This window comes from Zophobas morio, unplaced genomic scaffold (genome assembly GCF_036711695.1).
Source record: "Zophobas morio isolate AGI-343-1 ecotype UQ-CSIRO unplaced genomic scaffold, CSIRO_AGI_Zmor_V1 ptg000030l, whole genome shotgun sequence".
NCBI lineage: Eukaryota > Metazoa > Arthropoda > Insecta > Coleoptera > Tenebrionidae > Zophobas > Zophobas morio.
Genome location: NW_026972135.1, coordinates 14718469 through 14727830, shown reverse-complemented (window position 1 = coordinate 14727830; position 9362 = coordinate 14718469).

Here is a 9362-nt window from a genome sequence, read left to right as displayed (position 1 = left end):
TCATGTATAACTAAAATCTCGGCAATTTCTGTAGATAAATTCGTACGTTCTAAAACTTTTAGATACCATCTCATGAATGTGCTCTATAAACTGAAGTTTAGTGTCAAAGAGTATACCTAGATCTTTAATCCTTTCAGTTCTATTTATTAAACTGTTGTCAATTCGATAGGGAAAAATGATGTTCTCCTTTTTTCTAGAGTAGGTCATAGCAAAGCATTTATCTTTGTTTAACGATAATCTATTTTTGGAAGCCCAGTCGCATACTGAGCATATATTTTGTTGTAATTGTTGGCAGTCCAATGTTGAGGTAATTTTTAAATACAATTTAAGATCGTCTGCAAAAAATAATTTCTGACATGAAATAACGTCTCCAAGATCATCTATAAAAAGTAAGAAAAGCAGGGGGCGAGGTTAGAGCCTTGCGGAACACCAGAGGCGAGCTTGATAATATTCGATTTGTAATTGCGATATTTAACATATTGTTCACGATTAAATAAGTATGATTCAAAAAGTTTTAAAAGACCTTCTGAGAAACCAAATCTTTTTAATTTGTCGAGTCGTATAAAGTGATCAAGTTGATCAAACGCTTTCTGAAAGTCAAAATAAATAGTATCTATTTGCTGACGATTATCAATTGCTTTTGACATAAATTGTGTAAAGCAGGCTAAGTTTGAAATTGTGGAACGTTTCTCCATAAATCCATGTTGGTGAGGCGACAAAAACATTTTAATTGAGGAATAGATATGTTTATAAATTATAGATTCAAAAACTTTGGAAAAATTGCAAAGAAGAGAGATAGGTCTATAATTCTTTATTTCTGCTACATCTCCTTTTTTGTATACTGGACAGATAGTGGCGCTTTTCCAGATATTTGGGAAAGTGGAAGAATTTAATATTTTATGAAATAACCGGAAGCAAGGATCTACAAAAATATACGCACAGTCTCGTAACAGAAAACTTGGAATGCCATCAGGTCCCATTGTGAGCGAATTTTTACAACTTTTTAAAGCAGATAAAATTTCTTTTTGTGAAATATTATTGATATTCACTAGTAGCGATGGATTGATTTCATAGTTGTTGGCAGTTGTGTTGGAATTATAATTTTTGTAGACTCCATTAAAATAATTTGCGAAACCTTCAAAAATTGTGTTCGGAGAGTTGAGTTCTTCATTATTATATTTCATTAAGCCGGGGATTCTCGAATGGCCTTTTTTGTTGTTAATATACTCCCAAAACTTTTTTGGATCTATATGCAGTTTATCCTCGATATTTGATATATAATTTTTGTATGCATTCTTAATCATTCAATACAATAAGGTAATAAAATTATTATCGCTGTGATAGACATGTAACTAAGGGCATGAATAAATTCTCTTGGAAGAAATGGGGTCATGTGATGCATGAATTATATTCTCAGTTGAATACCTTCCTGGGAAGATATATCCGGTACAATACATTTATAACCATAGTAACGCCCACACAAAGTCCAATTTTTATTGGAATAGTCCTACAAAAATCTAACAGATTGTGATAAGAACATAATTACTGTCATTCATGTTCTTTTGGTTTTAATATTTTTTTATACAGCGTCATCGATTATATAATTGTTTGGCAGTACAATATAACGTGGAAAGTGAAGAAAGATAATCACATCGCCTGACAGTGTAGTTGGTGAGATACCCGCCTGGAAGTGGGAGACGTGGGTTCGAATCCCACTTGAGCAAATGACATTTTTACTCGTTTTCCACACTTACATCTACATATTATAATAACAACTATCCAACATAATTATGGACAATCACTCCGTTGTGAAATTCTCAAATATGAAACAAATCAGTATCCTCTTCAAGCTGGGAAGTTTAATTAAAATAAGCCCATCAGTTGTAGAAAATCGAAAATGTAGCACCTGGCAAATAGTTGGACAGATTTTCATGTTGTCACTATATACAGCATCCACTGTGCGTGGTTTTTATAATGATTTTACTGCCATTTTGAGGTATAACTTTCTGATAGTTTTTCTTCAGTTTGTGAGGCTAATTACTATGTATAGTTATTGCTTCTACGCTCTTATTAATCTGACAATTTTCAAAAGAAAAAGGTGGTTTCAGTTGCTGGAATATCTAGACAAAGTTGATTCGGGAGTTTCCAATCATCGGTATTATTTAGTGGTCATCATCTTAACAGTTTTAGTATATTGCACCAGCTTTGTGTTATTTACGGTATCTCTTATCGGCAATTTTGGACCAATAGTATTATACAATAGATATTTTGGAGACATGTTTCAACTTTACATAACATTTTTCTACTTATTGTTCGCCTGCGTAGTTGCTAAAATGCTCTTAGAAAGATATCAGCAACAGACGTTGTTGTTACAGTCTACATCTAGAACAGTTTTAACAAAAGTTATTTTCAACCTCAACGTATTAAAAGAATGTGTTACTGTTTACAATGATATATTTGGGTGGTGTATTTTGTTCAACATAGTAGTTCTTGTACACATCAATGTCACTTTTCTGAATAACTTATCTAGGGGAGGTTATGCTAGTTTTAAGAAGAATAATTTTTGGAGCAAGACGTTGACCGCCTACAATATTTTGATATTAATGTTGTATTGGGTAAGATTTTTTAATATATCGCGACTTTTAATGTCTCATTTAATTTTTCAGTGTGGGCTGCTACCTGTAATATTTCTTCTTGATTCTGTTTTAAAAGAATACGAAAATATTTTGCTCGTGTTGTATAGGTCACAAACTTTGCATCGCATCAAAAATCACCGATATATTTCTCATGATGTTGTTACCATGATATTACAATATCGTCCGAAATTCACGGCTGCTGGATTTTTTTGTTTAAATAGATCGACAATTTTCGATATATTAGACACAATCACAACGGCTTTACTAGTTATACTGCAGATGTAAACAATTCAGAATGTCTTATTTGTAAACACCTGACATATATTTTCCCGTGAAAATTTTTATAATAATGTAAAATAAAAATATGTGTTAACACGTTTGTTTTTTAGACATTCGGCGACAATAACCCCATGATTATATATATGTTATATTCATATATCTAATAGTACTATTAGATATATGGTTATATTATTATGCTTTAGTTGGGTGTGCAAACAAAAGACCTAAAATTTTGCAATTTAATTTTGAATCTGCAAAACCGAATGCTTTGAAAACTTGCCAATGGTTTACAGTTATGATGAGCATGATAAATTTTTAATCAAAATATGTTAACTTATCCCTTCCAAAAAATTGATGACCTCATCTGAAAAGTTTGCCGAATAAATCCTATCTAAAATGTACAAAGTATGATGACTTTGTATTTGTGATTTATCATTTCATTCATATTTTTTGAATTCGCCTATACAGGGTGACTCAAAAAAATTAATGAATGCTTGAATATATTTTGTTAATTTAATCAGGAACTGCAAAAGCGAATGCTTTAAAATATTGGAACTTTATTTTGTTGTCGAACTATCTTGCTATGACCTAGGTATACTTTTTGGGCAAAAAATTACCAATTACCCTAATAAATCAAAGTAGAAACACATTATTAGCAGAAACGTAATCAAGCTTCGTTATTTTTTGTTGCTATCAAAGATGGTGAATTCAAACATGATTTCTACATTTCTAGAATCTGTATTTCAAACTTGGCCAAATTTTGTGCTACACACCTTTATACATGAGACCGAATACGACCTTCTTCCAAATACTTTACTTTTTCATTATCAGAATTTTTTTAACTGTGGCGTTAGCAATAACAATATCAAAACGAAATTTTTATGTAAATTACAATTAAGTATATATGTTACAGCTAATATCCGAAATCCGTTACTATGCATAATAACTAGACATTTTAGGAATTATGCGTAATAACTAAACTTATCAGTTATTATGCATAATAACCCGAAACATTAGGAATTATATTATGCATATAAATGAAAAATGCAGTTATTATGCAGAATAACCGAAACGTTTAGGTAATATTGATAATAACTAACAGAGGAACAGGGATTATGCATAATATTTTCCAAAAAAATACCCACCCTGCCTCGCTTTCCCCTACATACCTATCACATGTACAGTTGATTTAAAAAAAGGGACAAATTACAGTTACTTAAAAATCATATTGCCATTGCTTTTCATTGATCTATAAGAACCTGAATTGCTCATCTTGTCCCGTTTTTTGTGAAATTAGCTGGACATGTTAGGTAATATGCTTAATGACTAATGTTTCAGGTATTATGCATAATTCCTGTTCCTCTGTTAGTTATTATCACTATTACCTAAACGTTTCCGTTATTATGCATAATACCTGACAAGTTTAGTTATTACGCATAATTCCTAAAATATCTATATGATATTAGCTGTAACATATACATTAAAACTGCTGTGTCTGTTCTATTAGATTTCATTCTTTTAACGTTCAACTACAGCATAGTCCTCGCAGTTCTTTGCAAGGAACAGCAATGGAAACTACTTATTAGCAGCATCAGAACAATCACTACAAAATATAATAAGGGCACAAAATGTGGATATCTGATTTTAGATTTCATGGTTGCCCACTGTACTGGATGAATGTGGTATTTTAAAAGTTACAACATACAGTACCTCGAACTTAGCCTCTTATTTAGTTACAATATATGTATTCTTGTGTCTTATTGTTGCCTTAATATGGTTTATGTACAAGGAGGTTAAAGTGTGTTTACGAAAAACTCTCAGTGATGAAGAAGTTATAGCACGTTCTATATGTTGCTACCAAATTAGAGGATTCGCTGTGTTTTTTGAAAGATCCCATTGACGTTTTCAACGAAGCGTTTGGATGGCCAATAACGTTGCTTATTTTTCCCATCGACTTAAAAAACTATAGTCAACGATTCGTATGGAATTTTGTAAAAAGTTATTCGTTTTTTAAAAACGGTGAACATTTCGTCAACGAATCGACTGCTGATATTTCGGTAGTTGTGATGATATGCGTAATGTTGTTTAAAGATATGATACCAGTAATATGTGGCTTATTTTTCGGTTGTAGCCTCCGTTTTGATCTTACTTTGTGATCTGAATCAGTTCTGACGATGTTGTACAGACTGAAGAACGAATTTAGAAACTCCACTTTACATGTGAGAAAAGGGTTATTTGAGTTCACAAACAGCGTTGTTGATAAGCCCAAGAATTGTGTTCTTCTTGTGGGCATCCATGGAGAGCCGCCATGCTTGAAGGTTGGAAACTTTACCATAACCCAAATATAGTACAAAATTCTGAAGAGGTAATGGATGATGGCTTGAACCACTATAAAGATGTTGAGGGTAACAGTAATAGGGATTTGTGGAAGTCCTGTGCCATCAATTTTTGTAAAGCCTCACATCTTAATATTTATGAAAAGGCGGCTGTGGCGAGTTTGTGTGGGAATTTGGAGGGGATTCTTCCATTGTGTACCAACTGGGAAGATTATTTATGGGCATAGCGATGATCTTTTCCTCCATTTTCGCAGATTGAGTTCTCGTCTCGACAGGCATAAATTCTTCAGAGTTCTTGTTCGATCTTCCCCAAATGTCGTCGTAATAAAACCGGTTATTAATTTCAGATCTCACTTCGGATACCAATGTTACGTTTGACGGGCGAATAATTATTCGGGCGTAGGTAAAACTCAACGGTTTATTTCTTTATAACTGGTATTTACACGACGAACTATTGCAAAGATTATGTACAGAAATTATTCCGGCGAATTCCACTGGACGCTCTTGGCTGACTTCACTTGCTGAATGAATCCGTCCCCGACGGTCGCCTCTATTTAAACCCATACTTCTCCGACCGAGATCTTTCTCGAGTATCCATCGCGACTCCGCTTCGAGACTTCCGGTAACCGGCTCCAGACTTGTCTTTATGCGAGCGCTGCCTGGGTGACGTCATCCACGATGCGTCATTATCACCGTAAAAGAAAGCTCGAGAACCCATGGGCGTCGTACCGGGGCGGCGTATGGGTTTATTTCGTAACAATATGATTTGATTTCATTTTTGTAAGCTAGGAGGTTTTGTAGTAAACTAATGGGTTTTCAACCTGTCCAAAGTGCACTTTAGTCACAGCTTTTGTACTGCTACTATGATTGCATCAACGGACACTGCGTTAGCTTTTAAATGACTTTTCAATGAACAGAATTTAAATTAAAAAGAAATAATTGCGTGAAATATTGTTTATTTATGAAATTGATCGAGTCGAATATATTGTTACGAAATAAATCCTTACGCTGCCCTGGTACGATACCTATGGGTCTTCTAGTAAGTATGCGTTTCTTTTAGTATGTAGTATGACTCATCGGCCGGGCGACACGGCGTTCACTAAAAGAAGTGGAACGTGTAGATTTAAATAGAGGTCACGGTCGAGTGTAGAGAAAATCCAGTGAAGTTGCGCCGGAATTATTTTGCACATAATCGCTGTAATAGTTAGTCGTGTAAATTCGAGTTATTAAGAAATAATTTTAATCACTCGTACATCGTAACAATATTATAATATTGTACCATACAGAGTAAGTCTAAAGATAGTATTATACAAAATCTAACAGATTGTGAAATTATTCCCCAGAGATATAAATTGCATGTTAGTGAGATAGATGCAAGTGTGGGGACCTATGTGTTCCCCCACTGTGCCGAAATATCGTACTTTCGCGCACTTTGGGGAACCAGCCAGCGGACGTAAACAGCTACTTTCCGGACAAAAGCCCCGCCGGACGCTGAATTACATCTGTCTCTAAATTGCAAAGTGTTAATCACACCTGAGACTAGACAACCCTTTGGAAAGCTGTAGACTGCTGTTTCGATCTTGTTGGATCTCATCAGAACAGCATGTGCTAACGAGTTGTCTAGCATTCATTGTGTTTCGCTTATGTGCTTAAGATTACCAGACACATGTTAGTGAGATGCTAGTGTGCTTATAACAACTGAGGTGTGGCATCCACCGTAACAGTAGAGAATAACTCGGGCACCAGTTTTTTGGAAGTGGCATGTTCTTCTCTGGCTATGACCTAAACAACTCTCGATAACGATTAATTTTCCTGGTAGGACGAATTAGTTTATGACAAATGCTAAAAGCAGGACAATAAAAGGTGTTGTACCATAAACAATCTGGGATAAATAAAATCGACGAAGCTTGTGAAAGCAACTACTTAAGGGTACTAGACATTAGCCACAGTTAATATGACTTTGGAGCCACGGTTATATTTTCATGATTTAGGTGTATTTCTAATAAATGACGTTAAAGGTGTTTGTAATCTGACAGAAAATAGTAAAAGTTGTCGTAAAATAATGACAGAACCAATGTGGAGTATTCACTAAATTGGAGCTATACAGGGTGATCTGGAAATACAGTGGGTGGAAAAACGCTCGAATAAAAACAATGTAAGTACTTTCAGTTTCATTCAAAAGTAAAAGCGATTTTTTGCTGGATATTATTCGTTCATTTATATGTATACCTTTATCATTAAAAATCAATGAGAAAGATTATTAGTTATAGAAACAAATGGATGGATTTGTGGTAACGCTTCATGATGATCGACTTTTTATTGTAACGAATATTTGGTCCTTGCCACAACGATGCCACATTTTTTATTAGATCAAAAATAAGAGTAACTTAGAATGGTACTACTTTTTACAATAAATGTTGAAAATGTTTTCTTTGACTAGCAAAATAAACTAACTGTTTCATCCAGCCCCACAGACAAAAATCACACGTATTGGGATCGGGTGCACCCGGAGGGCAAGGTACTGGGCCTTTTCTACCGGCCCACTGGTTAGGAAAATGGTTATTTAACCATTCAGATACTGGCTTAGCAAAATGTGGTCCATCATGCAAGTACCACATGTGACCTCGTTCACCTCGAGGCACTTCCATATTTAGCTGCTCTTCCAACACATTGTTTAAAAACTCGAGGTACTGTGCCGCGTTTAGTCTGAGTGGTAAAACATAAGGTCCAACAAAACAGTTATTTACGATACCAGTTCACACATTAATGGATCACCGTCGTTGAAATCGTACTTCTTGACGAGCGTGTGGATTTTCATTGGACCAAATGTGACTTTTGTGGATGTTGAAAACAGCGTTGAGAGTGAATGCTGTTTCATCCGTAAACAGAATGCAATTTAAAAAGTTAGAGCGTTCTGCCAAACCTTCGCACTAAATTACATGTGGAAATTCAGCGGGCTCTAAAGCTTGTAGTTTTTGAACGTGGTGTGGATGTACGTCTTGTTCTTTTAATGTTCGATACACTTCAAACTGTGAAACTCCAATTTCAGCTGCAAATCGGCGAGTGCTGATGTCGGACTTGGCTTCGACGCGTTCCAAAATTTGTTCTTCAGCTTGCAGTATTTTCTCGGTGCTATCACGATCTGGGTCGTGAATTTGGCGCTTGAAGGTGAGGATCTCGGAAATGTTGTACCACAAATGTAAATGTTGAGATTCTCTTGATCCATAATTCACGGGCGAATCTGGCATTTTCGTCAACCACACCATAAAGTATTACCATGTCGACACCCTCTGAATTGGAAAAATTCACCACTATCAAAGACGTTGACCAAACACCAATGGCAATCAATTGAAACATGATGGACCCTTATCATGTTTTTGTACGTTGCTTGTCAGTGCACCGCTTCTTCTTGATCCTAGTCGTTCTGTGCCATTCATTGAAAGAAATAGGTCAAGAAACACAACCAGTGGCGTGTATAACAATTTATATTCAATTTAAAATAATTTTTCGTAGACATTGCTACCTGTTAAGAACGTGTACTTTACACAGTGCAATAAATTTTATTCTGAGCAATTCCCAATTTTTTGTTATGCATCATTTCGCAATCAAGGTGTTTTTTTAGGTTTTTAATTAATGAAGCTATTTATTTTTTTGATCAAATCAAGAACGGTTTTATTTTCAAGAAAATATAGGAAAACAGTAGGTATTGTTGTTATTAGTTAGGTGTAATACATCTATCCAAACTGATATAAGGATCCTGTCGAAAACGTTACCAAAAATTCTGTAATGCCAAATTCGCTTGAAAGTGTTTCAAGTGAATTTTTGCTATCATGCTTGAATGATATGAACTTGGATTGGTGCAATGTAATACTAAAAATAAATAATAGCATTGTATTCCCAAAATTTTCTGCGAAAATGGAGTGAGGCGTTCCTGATTTAATCAATAAAATATATAAATTGTCTCATTCATTGATTTTTTGAGCCACCTGTTTAAGCAAATCTAGAAAGTCATCATCATCATCATATTTTTCACATTTTGGGTAGAAACTATTCGGCAAAACTTTGAGAAGACGTCATACATTTGTGGGGGGTAATAAATAGATAGATTTTG